The sequence below is a fragment of the Octopus bimaculoides genome, chromosome 1 (assembly GCF_046866305.1).
Source record: "Octopus bimaculoides isolate indiv1 chromosome 1, ASM4686630v1, whole genome shotgun sequence".
NCBI lineage: Eukaryota > Metazoa > Mollusca > Cephalopoda > Octopoda > Octopodidae > Octopus > Octopus bimaculoides.
Genome location: NC_142928.1, coordinates 103,056,999 through 103,076,321, shown reverse-complemented (window position 1 = coordinate 103,076,321; position 19,323 = coordinate 103,056,999).

Here is a 19,323-nt window from a genome sequence, read left to right as displayed (position 1 = left end):
TGTCTCCCCATCAGTAATAAAAAGAAGAGTGCATTTTGCACCAGAAGTCAATATGAGAGTTTTTCTCGTGATATCTATCACAGTACAGTTTGTTCTAACAGAACATCCGCATTTAAGTGAGGAAGGAAGAAACGATGTGTGGATGATACTTACATACACACACAATTATATATATCATAAAGTTGCAGGTATAGCTATGTGGTTAATAAGCTTACTTCAAAACCATATGGCTTCAGGTTCAGTCCCACTGCAAATCAGCTTGTTCTTTAACTATAATCTTCATCTGTAAACCTCATATAGGATTTTAAACCAATGCTTAACTTCAGTTTCATAGCATGAAGTGGATGACAAGCAGGTTACCTTATCTTTCACAGTTACTTTTCCCATATGACACAATAATTATTTCTGACAGATAGGTGAAATGAACAAAGTATAGTCAAACGTTAAAGAAACACATCGAAATGCCTGCAGTCATTTCGAACTCACAACCTTAGTATTGGTAGTCTAATGGTAAATCTAATTGGTTAATCTAAACAATAGACGCAGGAGTGGCTGTGTGGTAAGTAGCTTGCTTACCAACCACATGGTTCCGGGTTCAGTCCCACTGCGTGGCACCTTGGGCAAGTGTTTTCTACTATAGCCTCGGGCCGACCAAAGCCTTGTGAGTGGATTTGGTAGATGGAAACTGAAAGAAGCCCGTCGTATATATATGTATATGTATATATATATATGTATGTGTGTTTGTGTGTCTGTGTTTGTTCCCCCACCATCGCTTGACAACCGATGCTGGTGTGTTTATGTCCCCGTAACCTAGCGGTTCAGCAAAATGAGACAGATAGAATAAGTACTAGGCTTACAAAGAATAAGTCCTGGGGTTGATTTTCTCGACTAAAGGCAGTGCTCCAGCATGACTGCAGTCAAATGACTGAAACAAGTAAAAGAGAGTAAAGAGTAATGTCTTATTTTCTTGACCATCTCATCAATATAAGAAGCCAGAATATCACTGCTTGCTTTTTTCTTTACCGTTACAAATTGAGCTCAATGTTGCTACAAGCTTGTAAATCACTCCTATATTCCATAATACTGTTGCAATTCATAACAGAATTTCATTATGCTTTACTACTAATATTCAACCAAGCAGGCTGGATCATTCATTGGCATCACAGGGAGGCTGCAGAGAATGTGGACCTCACTAGGTGATACTATCACAGGAGATGACACAAAAAGGGGTTTTATATGAAAAGTGATATGTGAAATGTAAATCTAAACGATAAATATAATGACTAAACTTGCAAGTTATATATAGCTCCTGAAGCTACAATGTATAGCTCCCAGGAAAATATTGGGTTTCAATGTTATTTTACCTAAAACGCATTTCCCTAGAAATGCTAGAACAGATATATGACTCTCTCTCTTTTTCTCTCACTCTCTTTCAATATATAATTGGATGTGCATATCTGTACATACTTATCATAAATATAACTGTAGATATATATATGTTGGGACTTCGCTTGGCCCTGCCAGGATTTTGAAACCTAATCCATTTGCTTGTTGGTAGTGTGGAAGTTATGCTCTGCTGGTAGAGACAGAAAGAGTAAGGATTACACTCTGCTGACAGAGAGGAAGAAAGGATGAAGATGGCAGTATCCATTTTTGATCCTGACCAAAAGGTGCTGCCATGGCTGACACGAACATGTATTCAATGCCAGTCGGTTAGACCAAAGAAGAGAAGGAAATGGTCTCTGTTATGTAGTCTATGGTCAGGATGTGAGTCAAATCTTAAACAAAGGACTGTGTGGCACCTTGGGCAAGCGTCTTCAACTATAGCCTGCCTCAGACTGACCAAAGCTTTTTGAGTGAATTTGGTAAAAATCCATTGCATATGTTTGTTTGTGTGTGTGTGTGTGTGTGTGTGTGTGTGTGCATGCATGCACGTGCATGTGTCTGTGTTTGTCCCCTACCACTGCTTGACAACCAGTGTTGGTTTGTTTACGTCCCTGTAATTTAGCTGTTCAGCAAAAGAGATTGACCAATAAAATAAGTTGCAGGCTTAACAAAAACAAAAAAAAAAGTAGAGGGGTCAATTCATTTGACTAAAAATTCTCCAAGGCAGTGCCCCAGCATGGCCACAGTCTAATGACTGAAACAAGTAAAAGATAAAAGATGATCAAATGGTGGTGGTGGTGGTGGTGGTGGTGGATAATGATTGTGATGGTGATGGTGAGCAAAAGGAGGCAAATTGTACTGATAACAATCATATTTAGTACTTGATAAACAAATGATCAAATAAATAAGAATTATAACACTGTCCCAAAGCTAAATATATGTTTAGTTGTATTTAAATTACCTGTTTTGTAAGATGCCTGGAGTCAGGATTTATGATTTTGAAGACACTGATAATGATTTCATATTGATGATGATGATGTTGACAATCACAAAGATGATGACAATTATGATGATGATGGTATTCATGATAATAACAACACTGACAAAAACGGTGGTGGTGGTGGTGGTGGTGGTGGTGGTAAGAACAGTGGGGACCGTGGTTGTAGCAGCAGTAGAGACTATGGAAGTGAAGAGAATGATGCTGAGGTGGTGGTGATAATGATGATGATGAATGTGGTAGAGACAAAGGAGGAGGAAAGAGATGATAATAATAGTTGTGGCTTTAGAAAGCAGAATTTTGTTTAGAAAGAGGAACATTATATTGTTTCTGCTTAAGACCAGATCAGCTCTGAATAAGCAGGCTTTGTGACCATATGTGCTCTGGCTGAGATCATCAAATTTTATTCAGATATGATGCTGTCAAAATTACAATATATATATATATATATATATATATATATATATATATATATATATATATATATATATATATATATAATGCAGTGTAGACAAAAGCATATGATTTACAGAAGATTTTGCTGCTATTTCCAGCAGGTCAAGTGACTTGCATTCATAGTGAAAATGATGTTGAGAATACTGATGCAGAAGATGAAGGGCATTAATGCTAACAATGGAAAAATACAATTCTGCCATGATGATGACAATGATGATGATGATAATGATCATCAACATCGTTATCCTTGTCATCACCATCATCATCATTTTGCACTCCTTTCCAATGGTGTTGTTGGCTGCCAAAGAATTCTTTTCTCACACTGATGCACATGTCCAGAGCATCTGTACATTATTACATCACATGGAATATTTGTTGTTTATTGACAACCATCCTATGCCTTTTAATTCAGGTTCTTTAGAGTTAACTTTCATTTCAGTATCAGAATTCTCCCTTGAGTTTGGATTAATAATGCATGTTTTTACATTTTAATTTTATAACTGGGATCAAACTGTGCAAAGTTTCAAGGAAGATGTCAACTACAAATTGCCTTTTCATTTTCTATTTTCAATTGCTCTGAAAGAAATTATCTCCCTTTGACAATATGAAGTCACACTCCCTTGCTTAATAATGTAAAACACTAGAAACCTTAATATGTAGTTGCAAAGAGGGTAGAAGAGCTGTAAGTTTTGAAGTAATTGTTCACAAATATTCTTCTCTTTAATGATTTTGGAAGGAATGTTCATATCTGCAAGGCAGCTGACCTCTAAGACTAAACAGAATGTTTTTTGTTTTCATCATGTTGCATTTTTATTTGATAGGAGTGAAATGGGAATGTTCAACCAATATTCCTTACACAGATATTTATGTAAGTATTCAATAACAGAGGTGGTGTCAAGGTTTGTCTCAGGGAAGTCTTTACTGCAGATGACATTGTATAGTCTTTTTGCAACAACTCCATGTTGCAGTGGGAGATAGCCTTAATGACATTTTGCAGCAGCAGCTGATCACGTGTGTGTGTGTGTGTGTGTGTGTGTGTGTACTTTTGATACTGGAAATAAAAACGCCTTTTGGAACATTTTGAAGAAACTTGGGTGTTCTGATAAATTTGTCTCTGTGCTGAGATGAAAGTATGTGTCAGCATGAGTGGTAAACTCACAGATTCAATTTTGATTGAAAATTGTGTTAAGCAAAGAGATATACCAGCACCAACTCTATTCACATTGTACTTTGCTATGATTTCTTGATGGCTTTTGTAGGTAGTTTAAATTGGTTGTACATCAGATAATGAATGAGTAGGATGTTGAATATTAGATTGTTTGGTGCCAAAACAAAGTCTTTCTCATTACTAGTACATGAATTCCTGTATGCTGACGACTGTGATCTTCTTGCCCAATCCCAAAGTGTCATACAGTATTTTATGAACTTCTTCTCAACAGCATGCAGTGCACTGAGTCTAACAATCAGCCTAAAACAGGTAACCATAATGTACCAAGCTGCATTAAAGCAAAGCCTACTCTGGACCGAATATATATGTGTATAAACAGAAGATGCACATTGTGGATAAAATGCATATTTAGACAGAACTGTGAACATGACATACTCTTGATGTTGAAATCTCCATCTAAACCAAAGAAGCCAGTGATGTATTTGGAAAATTGAATAGATGTTTATGGTCTCAGCATAGAATTTTAATTGAGAGAAATTTGAAAATCTACAATACTTGTGTTTTGTTTTCATTGTCATATGCATGTGAAACCTGGGTTGCTCGTGGGAAACATAGGAAAAGATTGGAGGGATTTCACCAAGTGTCTCTGCAGTATACTGGGTATCCAATGGCAAAAGGTAGGTGAAGTGCTCAAATGCTGTCAGTCTACTTGTTCAGAGTACATTGCAGAGCGTTCTGAGTCTCTAGTAATTCAGCACCAATTACAATGGAGTGTTTTATGTTGTCAGGGTAGAAGATGATTGGAACCCTAAACAATTTCTGTGTGGTGAGTTAATCCAGAGTAAAAGAGCAGCATGCAAACCAAAATTACAGTAGAAGGACTGCATGAAGAGTACACTGGAGAAATTCAAAATTTTGGATGGGAAAATAAAAGGGAAAACCTTGCTCTAAAATATTCATCATGAAGTAAAGTAGTGCATGATAGAAAGAGGGAATTTGAACAAAATCATATCAAGCATGGAAAACTCAAGAGCGATGTTTGTAAACATTTTGATGTTAATTTACCTTATTATGTTGGTGCACCACAATTGAACATGTAATGAATGAGACATATCTGCCAAAGTAAGGTAGATCTTAGAAGTTATCAGAGAAACCACACACACACACAGAAACAGTTAACTATGCACTATATATCATCTCTACGTGTGGATAATGTAGAAAAAATGCTCATCAGGAGATGGACTGAAACATCATACAAAGGCTCACCAAAAAATATTGTCACACCTACTAGAAGAGGTGCCCATCATTTCCACTTGTGTACAAAGTAGTGTAAGTCCCTAACAGAATGGAAAAAGCATATAAGTGCTACTCATATTTAGCCCTTTAGCATTCAGATTACTTTGTCAAATGTAATACTTATTTATTAACATTGTTTTGAATTAATCATGTTATTATCTTGTGACTTTGAGATTTTAATGATGTGATTGTATATTTTTAGAATGACATTCTAGAGTATGCATGAGAAGCCAGATCCAGTCAGCTTGGATATAAAACAGGTAGAATATTTTGGCGAGATATGACCAGTTTCAATGCTAAATTGTTAAAAGAACAATCAAGTAATAACATTACTCAGAATCAAGTTACCTGTATATATGTATGTATGTATATATGATAAAGATAATGTCTATTAATGGATCATCGAGATATCAATATAGACTTAGTCTTCATATGATGCATCAGAAGTAAATCAACCCTGGCAGAATTCATGATTTTTCGTAGCTCTGTAAAATAAGAGGGAATTGCTGGTGTGAGTCATAAAAGAATTTAAGCTGTTCAACCAGGAAGTAAAACTAGATTTCACATTTCTTTTGTGAAAAGCTTTACCAGCATTCAGCAGCACTAAATCACATATGTTTATATAAATATATATAATTTAGAACATACAGATCAGATTTTCTTTCTTTTTTTTCTTCTTTTTGCAATTAATACATATATACCTTGAATAAGTAAACATTTAGAAAAAAAATTAATATCTTTCTTGGTTACTTGTAAAATAACAAAATCAATATATTTAAATAAATAAGACTAAAATTTAATCATACATTTTTTAGTGCAAATAAATTCTACCAAAGTTAAATGATGATATCTATTCAAGCTTTAATATCATTAGTTTACTTATAAAGAAAAACATCTCTTCGTTTCTGGTTTTCTCTGCTTAACTTCCTTAATTTTTTCAAGTGTTTATCATCCTGTTTCCAATTTCTTTATCTAAACTTTCCACCTGCTTTGATAATATTATTTTGGGATAAGAAGAAGAAAAAGAAATCTCCAGAATTTCAATGACGGCAGGAGTGCAATTGAGTTTATACAATTTGTGATCTAAAGACAAAAATAAAAGAAGCAGCATGTTTCCTTTAATTTTAGTCCTACCCTACTGCTTCTATACATACATACATACATACATACATACATACATACATACATACATACATACATACTTCCATATTTATATGTCTACATGTATATAGATAGATACAAATATACATATTTATATGCATATATATGTGTGTGTGTGTGTATATTTATATATATACAATTATACATATATATATATATATATATATATGCATGTGTGTGTATATAATAAATTAGTAAAAATAAAAAATTAATTTATTATTAAACAGTGAGTCATGGAATATGACTAATTAAAAACGTTGCTTATCTTGTAATAATCAAGTCACAGGTTCAAAACTGATATTAAATGTTTGAATGAAAAATTCATTGTTCTTTAAGTAATTTATTACTTGATCTATGTAACATCTGGTTCACCTAGCGAAAACTTGACTCTACTTCACAAGAAAATAGACACTGCTCTTAATATATGGTGGAGTGATTGCCATTATACAAAAATGACATTGAAGCATAAGAAAACAGCTGCTTTGGAAACTAAAAAAGAATTGCTTGAATATTTAAAACTCAACAAAGAAATGTGTTCATTCATTTCTTGTGATTCAATGAACACAGAGTTAAGACTAAGATTCTCTGTGATGTTGGTGAGCAATAGTTGATTGAATTTAATTTAAATAGGTTTAGTCTTTGTTTTTGCTTTTTCCACCACACACAGGTGCAGGTGTGGCTGTGTGATAAGAAGTTTGCTTCCCAACCATATAGTTCCAGGTTCGGTCCACTGCATGGCACCTTGAGCAAATGTCTACTATAGTCTTGGACCAACCAAAGCCTTTTGAGTGGATTTGGTACATGAAAACTGAAAGAAGTCTTTCATTCCATCTTTCTTTACATTTTTAGTTGGAATTTTGACAAGGATGACTTTGCCTTTCATCCTTTCAAAGTCAATAAGATAAGTACCAGTTGAGTACTGGTGTCAATGTAATCAACTTGCCCTTTCCCCTCAATATTGATGGTCTTATGCCAAAATTTGAAATCTATATAAAACCTAAATTTTTTTAAACTTTTCATGAGAAGCAGATCAGGAATGTTTTGTTTGATCTCCTGTGGACCATGAAGCCTAAAAAATTTAGAATTACTTCTTATGGGGTGGTTCAACTTGCTAGAAATAGAGTCACATTTCCCTCAGATCACATCCTGCCATTTAAAAAAAGGCATGATACATTGCACGAGGTAGCCCCAGATATATAGGAAAAAAAAAGGACAGAATGGTCACCACTAGAACACTTTTAATTATAGGGTCTGCTCAGTCAGGGCTGATCTGGATCTAAACAACAAGACCAACTACACAACAATAACTTGCCTTGATAAACTGGGATCATTTTTAATAATGGCTGTTCACAGAAGCACAATGAAGCACCACTACTTACTGCAGATTTGAACTCACTTTCTATGAGTTTGTAGCCTAAGAAGGCAAATTGTACTGGAACATAATCCAGACTTCGTAGTATTTTGTTTTTAACAATTTAGTCAGTGAGGAAGGTTAATATTCATGATACCACCTATTTTTTTTTCGGAGTCTGAGATTGGTGGGGAAAAAAGGAAGACCTTATCATTGAATAGGAGAGCTTATCCAAATACTTGCAGCAGAGAACCCTGCTAAAGGTACCCAAGAAGCAGGTGGTGGTGGTGGTGGTGGTGGTAATCATATTTCACCTCATTTATTGATGTTGTTTAACACCAGGTTATCTCTGACTTATAACACTCATGATCAAAGACATTCCAACCATGATCATCCTATCCTCGTTTCAGGTAGAGTATATTTAAGACAATATTATTTACTTCCCCTTTCCTTGAAGGAAGGAGTAACAAATGGCTATTTCTACAATCTTCAAGAAAATAGAGTATAGTTGAGGCAGATTTGGTTGATATATCCAGCAAATTGAGTAACCATATGGATGACTGTACACTCTTTAGGATAGTTTTTGTCCATAAAAGAATTTGAAGCCAGCAGTATAAACTAATGGGACAGTTATTAATTACACAACACCTCTAAATGTAGTGATCATGTTCCAAAGATGAGAGAATTTAATCTACTTCTTCCAGAAATCCATCTAAAATAGTCCATTCTATTCAATTCATGGCTGCTCATGCTGTTAATTAAAGCAATGTTGGAAGGAAGTAGAATAAAGCAGTACATTTAAATATCTAACCCCATTGTCAATCTGACATAGAAACTACAAGACAACACACTAATATTCATTGGCTGACAGAAGTTCTGTGACTGAAGTAGGTAACTAGTTCTTTAATTTGGGTTGTCTTCCTTTTCATGTTTTATAATTTCAAATCGACTCTTGCTAACAAAAACTCTTTGCTTAAACTCTGAAATGAGGAAATGTTGATTGTGAAAAAGAAGCTCTCACGGCATCCTGTATTGAACTCTTTATAGTAGAAGACATAGATTTGTTGACCACCTAGCTGTAACTTAATTTCCTTTCTGGACTCACCATTGTCCACCACACACTGGAGTTACTTTTGGTTGACTTGATAAGATATCAGACTGTTGTCCAAAGCAATGGTTGGTACTTAATCTTAGTAAGGTAGGGTCAGATCCTGCAGTACTCAATGTCTCTCTTTCTCTATTTTTATTTATTTATTTATTTATTTATTTATTTATTTATTTATTTATTTATTTGTGCAAACTTCATTATTAAGCTCTGATTGATTTGATAAGGAGGATATGAATTAGCTATTTCCCCTTTTGTCTTCTTTTCAGGAGACATCAGCAGTTTGAGATTTCTGAATAAATCTTTTGTTACATAGTCCAGTATATCCATGACAATGGATATAAATTGAGAATTTATACATATCATACAAAAGCTATTGTTTTGCAGATAGTTTATCATATATATGTATGTGTGTGTGTGTATATATATATATATATATATATATATATATATATATATATATATATATATATATATTTCTCCTTCTCTGCAACTTTATGCAATATTTCTAACACTACTGACCACTAAAATAAGGCATAAATTTCTTTGTTGTTTGAACAGGTGGTGTGCCCTGATGGCAGTTATTGTAAGGGAGATAATCACTTCTAGATTAATCAATAGTGAAATTAGAAGTCTAAATTTTAAATCTGAGAGTAAACAAAGACACACAGAATATAGAGTTAATATTTTTTTTTACTTATTGAAGAATATCTTAAATTCTGTTTGTCATAGGTAGCCACGTATAGCACTGGCCCATTTTCCTGTAGCAAAATTGAGCTTTCTATTGGAATGCCCCGAAAATATTCCTTATTATCAAAGATATTTAACAACCAGTTAGATATAGAAACTAAAACTCCTTAAAAACCACATCCTTCATCTTAAAAAGGGAAACATTGCAGAATGTGAGCCTATATACACAGTATCCAAAACGAGAGAGAGAGAGAGAGAGAGAACAGGATAATCATGACTAGATTGCCTTCTAGTCACAGGTTTGCCACATCAGAGCTGATCATGGGTTAAACAACAACATAACCATGGCTGGTGGATCTAACCAGTCACCCAGTTATATGACACCACCCGATCCTTTAATGCTTTTAGCAGAGTCCACTCTGTTATTTATATTCAGGTCAAGTCTCCAATCAAAGAATAACTTTTTCCATTCCTCTCACCTGTTTTGGAAGTCCTAAATAGCAGTCTTTTCTCTTCTGACTAAAATTTTGTTTTTATCTTTTAGCGTATCCTGTTTTTTGTTTTTTAATCCTTTTATCTTTTACTCAGGAAGAAAGGTCATGCTTACGACCCTTTACAGAACTTCTGAGATTAATAGGAGAGTGGAGAAGAAAGTGTTCTCACACTAGAGACCTGGCCCTAATGCTTGCAACAGAGTGGACACTACCAAAAATTACCCAAGGTACCAAGTGGTGGTGTTAAATTAGGTGGCTGATTAAATCTATCTCCCACATAGACTCTGACAAGATTTGAATTCAGAATACAAAGAACCGCAACAAATACTGCAAGACATCTAGTCTGGCATTATTATAGTTCTGCCAAAGGCAGTGAGCTGGCAGAATTGTTAGTATGCTGGACGAAATACTTGGTGATATTTTGTCTGTCTACATTCTGAGTTCAAATTCAGCCAAGGTCGACTTTGTCTTTCATCCTTTCAGTGTTCATAGATTAAGTACCAATGAAATATTAGGATCGATGTAACCAACTAGTCCTCGCCATGCAAAATTTCAGACCTTGTGCCTTTAGTAGAAAGGGTTATTATACTTCTGGCAATCTACCAAATTGAATTAGTACTTTTTTTTATCAACTCTGAAAAGACGAAAGGCAAAGTTTCATCTCAACAGGATTTGAATTCAGATCACAGATACAGAAGAAACAGAGCAAGGCTTTCTATCCAACATATTTCATTAATAATCCATTCTTGCATATACTGCATATCTTGTAGATTTCATTTCTAATAATGTACACCCTCTGATGGGTCAGGTTGAATACACAAATATGCCCCTGTATGCTACTTTCCTGTAAAATTTAGCAGAGATGGAGCCATGCTCTGATTTTGAGTTCATAGTCAAGCACAAACAAGGAACCAGTGTCATAGAGGTACTTCACTTCAAATTTTATATGTTCATCAATATTATTGAAATTATCGTTTCAAAGGCCTCCTCATGAGAGAATGTTAATATAACTGCTTTAGCTTCATAGCTCCAGATATTCATAAACTGTTAACTACAAAAAAAAAAAAAAGACTACACCTTCCAGTTTGAGGTGTCCATTTCCAAACAAGTTTCTGAACTGCCGATGGAGTGGGGGGGGGGGATGTCAAGCTTGTCAGGCTTAGTGGCCATCACATGTATGAACCAGTTAGAATGCATAGCACTCAATGTCTGTCCCTCCTGTACCTTTTCACCAGGAGTGTGGATGATAGCTTTATATTGGTTTCAAATTTTGTCACAAGGCCAGCAAGTTTAGGGGAGGTGATAAGTTGATTACATCAACCCCAGTGTTCAACTAGTATTTATTTCATCAACTCCAAAAGGATGAAAGGAAAAGTCAGATAAAATTTGAACTCCGAATGTAAAGACAGATGAAATGCCGGTAAGCATTTTGCCAAGCAAGTTAACAATTCTGCCAGCTCACTGCCCTACGATGGCAGCCTTATATTAACATTAACTAGCCATTTTTTTCTGCTTTTGTTTTTTCAATCTCCTTATAAAGAAGGAACAGGTTTCTAACATAGAAATGAAGCACCATTGCTGGAATTTAGATACCAACAATATCACTTTTAAATGTTCACTTTTACAGAAGTTTTGCATATTTTTGCTATTCCACATACAGATTGTATTTACTAGTGCATACTGACTGGCTACTTTGTTGAAAAACTCCAAGTTCTTGTGATTACAACTTAGACATTAGTCACGTAACCAGATGCACCAACAATTGTAAGTGCAAATTTCAGTTTATAATCTGCAAAGACAAGATGTAACTTTTGATACAGTTGTCTATAAATATTCTCTTTCTCACTGATTTTGACAGAAATGTTCACATCTGCAGGGCAGCTGACCTCTATAACTGTACGCAATTTTTCTTTTATGTCTCAAACAAGTATAGCAGGCATGTTTTGTTGGTTGGCTGGTTGGTTGGTTGGTTGGTTAGTTGGTTGGTATGTATGTATGTTTTATATGTATGTATATATGTATTCATGTATGTATGCATGTGTGCATGTATGTTTTTATGTATGCATATATGTTTTATATATATATTCATATATGTATTCATGTATGTATACGTGTGTATATATGTTTGTATGTATACATGTTTGTATGTGTGCTTGTATGTATGTATGCATGCATGCATGTATGTGTGTGTGTATATGTATTTAAATGTGTGTATGTTATATGTATTTGTTAAATGTACTTGATCACTAGTATATTCACACTCACTTTTTAACTTAAATCTCATTTTCTTTCACATTATTTCAAACAGCACTCTAAATCATTATTCAATCATTTTATTTTCAACTTCAATCTTTAATTATTATCATTTCCTTTTAATCTTTCTCAGTCCTTATTTCTTTTCCTTTACAACAATTGTGGACAGCCTAATATTGGTCTGTCGCCTGCTCCATTCTCTTACTTTTTAGTATTTTATTCATCTCACAAAGTTATGTCCAGCATATTATGGGCCAATATACAGGCCTAAGTCTTTTATCTTTTATTTGTTTGAGTCATCAAACTGTGGCCATGCTGGAACATTGCCTTGAAGAGTTTAGTCAAATGAGTGAAACACAGTACTTTCAGTACTTTTCTTTTTAAAGTTTGGTACTTTGCATATCAGTCTTTTTTGCCAAATTCCTAAGTTATATCATTTGTGTGGTGAGGGAAAAGCAGAAACACAAAGACACACAAACATAAAAACTGTCTAACCCATGCCAGCATGGAAAACAGACATTAAAGGATGATGATGATGATGATGATGACTATACACACACACATACACACACACACACACACACACACACACATGCACACACACACACTCACATTATATCTCTTTACTCTTTTACTTGTTTCAGTTGTTTGACAGCAGCCATGCTGGAGCACCGCCTTTAGTCGAGCAAATCAACCCCAGGACTTATTCTTTGGAAGCCTAGTACTTATTCTATCGGTCTCTTTTGCTGAACCGCTAAGTTACAGGGACGTAAACACTCCAACATCGGTTGTCAAGCGATGTTGGGGGGACAAACACAGACACACATACATACACATATATATACATATATACAACGGGCTTCTTTCAGTTTCTGTCTACCAAATCCACTCACAAGGCTTTGGTCGGCTCGAGGCTATAGTAGAAGACACTTGCCCAAGGTGTCATGCAGTGGGACTGAACCCAGAACCATGTGGTTGGTAAGCAAGCTACTTACCACACAGCCACTCCTGCGCCTATATAGATTTTATATAGATTTTATTTTATCTGTTTTCATTAAATTTTTTCAACGAAGGAGTTGATCTCTTGCTATAGAACAAGGCTTCCCTAGTGAAATTAAACAACAAAAAAGTATTAGATACTTAAGTGTATGAATATTTATGTGTTAAATGTGTGTTTGTATGCATATCTACATACATGTGTGCGTATGTAGGTATTAATTTTTTTTTTTTTTTTGTCAAGTTATATATAAAAAAATAATTTAACATTTTATTGAAGAACAACACAGTATTTTTTAATTGAAAGCATAAGAAGAAGTTAACAATGATTTCAGAGCTTCAGTTTGTTCACTTACATCAGACTATCTGACAAAGCTAAGCAAGCCGAAACTTAGAAGTTACTGTCAACATTGTAAATGTTTAACCCTCTAGCATTTAAACTGGCCTTATCCAACCAAAATAACCTTCTTGTTTTATGCTCAAACTGACCTGATCCTGTCCTTCACACCTACCCAACAATGTTAATCTAAAAATATACAGTCACATAACTGAAGTCTCAAGGCTTCAAGATAATGCACGATTACTTCATAGCAATGTGAATAAATAAGCATTACATTTGATAGAATAATCTGAATGCTAAAGAGTTTATATATATATATATATATATAGATATAGAAAAAAATTAAGGTACTCAGAAATCTGGATGTTTGTACATTTACAGATTTTTATTAATGTCACATATTAAATAAAGCGCTTTTCACCTAGTCATGTAGGATTTTCAAATTGTTTTTCCTACACGACTAGGTGAAAAGCACTTTATTTAATATGTGACATTAATAAAAATCTGTAAATGTACAAACATCCAGATTTCTGAGTACCTTAATTTTTTTCTATATAATTTCTGTAAATCACCTCCAAACCTTCCAATATATATATATATATATATATATATATATATATATATATATATATATATATATATATATATATACAGGGTGTCCACAAAGTCTGAGTACATGGGGATTAATACATACTTTAAGAAATTATTATTTCTTATATTTAATTATTTATGTTATGATTTTATTTACTCCATATACCTACATGGGGATTAACACATACTTTAAGAAATTATTATTTCTCATATTTAATTGTTTATGTTATGATTTTATTTACTCCATGTACCCACACTTTATGGACACCCTGTATATATATATATATATATATATATATATATATATATATATATATATATATATATGTATGCATACAAGTTTGAGTGCATGTATTTTTGTCTGTCTAGATCAAAAATGGATGGACAAAGCAAAGCATTTTGCATTACTCGAGGATATTTACCTCAAAATAAAGAGTACAAATAAAGCATAGAACAGTTATGGCAGATAAGTAAAGTCTCCACAAGTTACACCAAATGTTTTGCTTGTCTGTCTTCCATTTTTCATCTATTTATACTGGCTGAATCAGATACCCTTTCTAGCCACCTTGGAAAGGCAATTTCAACACCACATTACCATTTGCACTTCAAGCCAGAATTTTAGTGGTAAACAACAGATCTAAGCACTCATTGTGCATACCTATTACTATATGTCAATTGACATATACTCCTTGTATTTCCTCTATTTTCGTATGTATGTGGGCGTATGTATATATGTATGTAGTATACTTTTATATATATACTTTTATATATATATGTATATATATATATATATATATATATATATATATATATATATATATACTTTATTTAAAAGCAGCAGAAATATAACAAAAAAACCGTTACTCTGAGATTCACGTTCCCTAACGGTTTTTTTGTTATATTTCTGCTGCTTTTAAATAAAGCATATTACTCTACCTCTGGTATTTGAGTACTCTTTTTTCCACCTTGTTGCACATTTCATGTGCTTACTCCAATATATATATATATATATATATATATATATTGGTTGTTAAACATGTAGCCATGCAGGAAGATAGTCAGATAAGTTAGGTGGATATTTCTGTCTATCATGTGTCAGAAATGTAATGAACTTGCAGTATTCTTCCAGTGTTGAGAATTAGAATGTAGTTATTTACATAGACATAATGTAGCAATTGTATTATTGTTGTTTTGTGAATCACTAGTGCGCACATCTATGTGTAATTCGGAAATAGTTTCACCACTCAGTGTAAGTAACTAATTAGAATGTCAATCAATGTCATGTGAAGTGAAATGTAAAATTTTCTTATTTTAGCATTTTTTTTTAACACTTTTAGAGACATTTTACATACTAAACAGAAATAAGTAATCTTGAATGCAGAAAATATTTAATTTCTTGTAATTCTGTGACACTAGAATAATGTTTTGTTGGTAGTTTTGTCACATAAGGTATTCCATCAGCCAATAACGGTGAATGAGTATCTAAGTATCTCAGATGATCAAGCAAACAAAATACCAGTGACACCAATGTTATTGGTCTACTAGCCAAAATAACAGGTTTTCATCTTACTTTCATCCTGTCTCTAACGAAGGCATTTCACATTTAAAGGTCCAGTTTACCTGGCCATCAAAAATAAAAACAGAAGGATCAACAGTCCTTCCTGATCCACAGGCTCATGTGATTAGAATCCTGGATTCTGTGGCATATACATGTCCCTATTGGGTGAGACACCAATCTGTTACAGGTTTATGTATATTGGCCAGCTGAGTGGACTGGAGCAATGTGAAATGAAGTGGTTTGTTCAAGAACACAAAGCATTGCCCGATTCTGGAATTGAAACAACAGATTTATAATCATGAGTGGAGCGCTAAGCCATGTGCTTCTATCCACTTGACCATAGACAAGTTAAATGTGTGAGTACAACTTATTGCTGAAGGAAGCAAAGACACTGTTATAGAAAGTTTTCGTTAGTTTTTTTATTTTTCAGTTCTGGGTTAAAAGTCTTTGTTTGGATTGTATGAGAGGTAACATAAAGCTGCTCCAGTAACCAACTGTAGACTAGAGTTCACAGGGTGCACATATGGCTGTGTGGTTAAGAAGCTCACTATGCAACCAAGTGGCTTCAGGTTCAGTTCCATTTTGTGGCACCTTAGGCAAGTGTCTTCTACTATAGCTCCAGACCAACAAACACCTTGTGAGTGAATTTGGTACCTGGAAACTGTGTGGAATCCTGTTGTGTGTATGTGTGTGTGTGTTACCAGCCTCACAACTTGACAACTGGTGTTGGTTTGTTTACATTCCTATAGCTTAACAGTTTGCCAACAAAGACTGGAAGAATAAGTACCAGACTAAAATAAGTTTGATCTTTCAACTAGACCCTCCAAGGCAGTGCTCCAGCATTGGCCATAATCCAATGACTGAAACAAATAAAAACTAAAAGGTAATTTCATCTCAGTCAGCCTTGCAATTAAATTATAAATAGTCTACTGCAATCCAACTCATCAAATCATCTTTACATCCTGAGTTCAAATTCCATCAAGGTCAACTTTCCTTTTCATCTTTTTGGGATCAATTTAATCATCTAGCTCCTGCCTCCCAAATTTCAGCCCTTGTGCCTATAGTAGAAAAAAATTATCATTATCATTATATAGGCAGTGAGCAGGTAGAATCATTAGCACGTCTTGCAAAATGTTTAACATTTCATGTCTTAATGTTATGAATTCAAATTCCGCTGAGGTCAACTTTGCCTTTCATCCTTTCAGTGTTGATAGAATAAGTACCAGTTGAATGCTGGGGTCGATGTAATTGACTTACTCGCTTCCCCCATAATCACTGGCCTTGTGCTAACAGTGCAATCATTACACTGGTTTACATTTTTTTTTTTTTTTGCTGAGGCAAGGATGTGAACAGGTGTTTTTTTTTTACTAATATTGATGTGGTGAATTCAATTTTCTGAACAGTTTTGCTCTGTCATCTCTAGTTGTTTTACTTTCACATATCCCAGTTTAATTATACTGCATATAAATTCAAAATATAATGTGTTTATTTCATCTATTACAAAGACATATTACAGAAAAAAACAGCATAATTACAGAACACTGATGGAACTAAATTACTTGAATATTACAACACACCCAAATCATAGTACAGCAGGCAGTTAGAAGTGAGTTTTTTTGATGAACTTGTGTACTTTACCTCCAGGATGTCGTGCAAGAGCATCCAGCAAAAGTCCTCCATCATGCTGAGGTTCCACTTGCCTTGGTAATTGCTCACTCTCTTAGTAATATCTTGGTGGAACCTTTCTCCATGCTCATCATTTGGGAGGGAAGAAGTTGAAGTGGGAGTGAAGAAAGTAAATTTTGAGTAGTGACATTCAGCATCCCATATCCTCATAAGACTGTAACAACTTCTCAATACGCTTTTGGTAATCTAGTACCCGTGTGTCACCAATGAAGCAATGGCAGACTGACTTAAATGCTTCCCATGCTCTTGGTTCCTTTAAGGTAAGAAGCTCCTCAAAGTCCTTATCCTTCAGCACCTCTTGGTTCTGAGATCTGACGAAGATCCCCTCCTTGAGCTTATCAGAACTCAGAGTTGGGAATAGAGTGCACAAGTGTTGAAAGGCAGCGGTATTTTTGTCCATGGCCTTCATAAAATTCTTCATTAAACCATGCTAAATATGAAGAGAAGGAAGAAGCAGCTTGTCCATGTTCACCAGAAGATTTTCTTGAACACTATTCATCAGGCACATAAGTGTTCTAGATTCCCAGTCCTTCTGCTTGTAGTGCTTGGGTACAGCCCGACTGTCTCAGAGACAGAGAAAGCAACAGTACTTTGTGAAGCCCGCTTGCATACCAATAAGGAGCCCAATGACCTTGAGGTCTCTGCAGAGACTCCACTGGTACTGGTTGTATTTGACAGCTTCCAAAAGGAGCTCTATATTTTCATATGACATCTTCAGATGGACTGATTAGGCAATGGGAATGCTAGGGTATTTATTCCCATTGTGCAGTAGCACAACCTGTTTTCCATGTCAAAGAATGAAGCAAAGTCCTGGTTCTGTGACCTGAAACTGGTAATCCTTATATCTGCCTTGACCAGGGCCCACTGCTTAAGCCAGTATGCCAGGAGCTCTGACTGCTGCTTAGATAGATACAAATCATGGGCAAGGTCATTCAGGTCTTCTTGTGTGATCCAGTGAGGCTCATTTCCACTTGCTTCTGAATAAACAGAGACATTGTCTTCAGAAGAGATCAACTTCTCCTGAAGGTATTTCTTCATCTGATGAAGGAAGATCCTGATTTGCTGGGGGTGTAGGGACTTGGAAATCATCTGAGAGGGGAACAGGTCTCATAACTGAGGGAAGGTTGGCATATTTGATCTTTTTTCTAGAAGAAGCATTGAAACTTGTTATATTTGTGAGACAAATATAACTATCATCTGCATGGCTTCATGGCTCTCTCCAGACCATTGGGACAGCAAAGATGAAGGCTGCTTTCTTGCCATTAAACAATGCAGTAGTCCATTGTAGCAGGGTTTCCAACAGATGTGTGGGGCCCAGGATTTGTCCTGATTTCCAATTTTACATTCAAAATAATGAAGGTAAACAGTTCACAGGAGGGAAGTAATTGTTCAGCAGTGTGCAACTGTCATGAAATCCCCACACATGTAGCAAAATGAGTTTGCTTTGTTGATGCATCCTCAGTGTTTTAAAGTGTGTGAAGCCATTGTAGACACGTGTATCATATGTATCACAAAAACCTGGAAAACAAAATAAAAATTGGTCATATGTATGGTTACATAAATTGTCGCAAATCATATTAATGTATATCTCAAAAACTAGAGGTGATGAGTGAAAACTGGTTTTGTACCTGAAATCAGCATCCCAAAATTAGGATAGAACAACTATCTTTATGTTTTCCTCCATTTCTCTGTAAACCTGTGTTATTATATAGTTTGCACTCACGATTGCTAGATCATGGGCTTGATTCCCAGACCGGGCTGCACATTGTGTCCTTGAGCAAAACACTTCATTTCA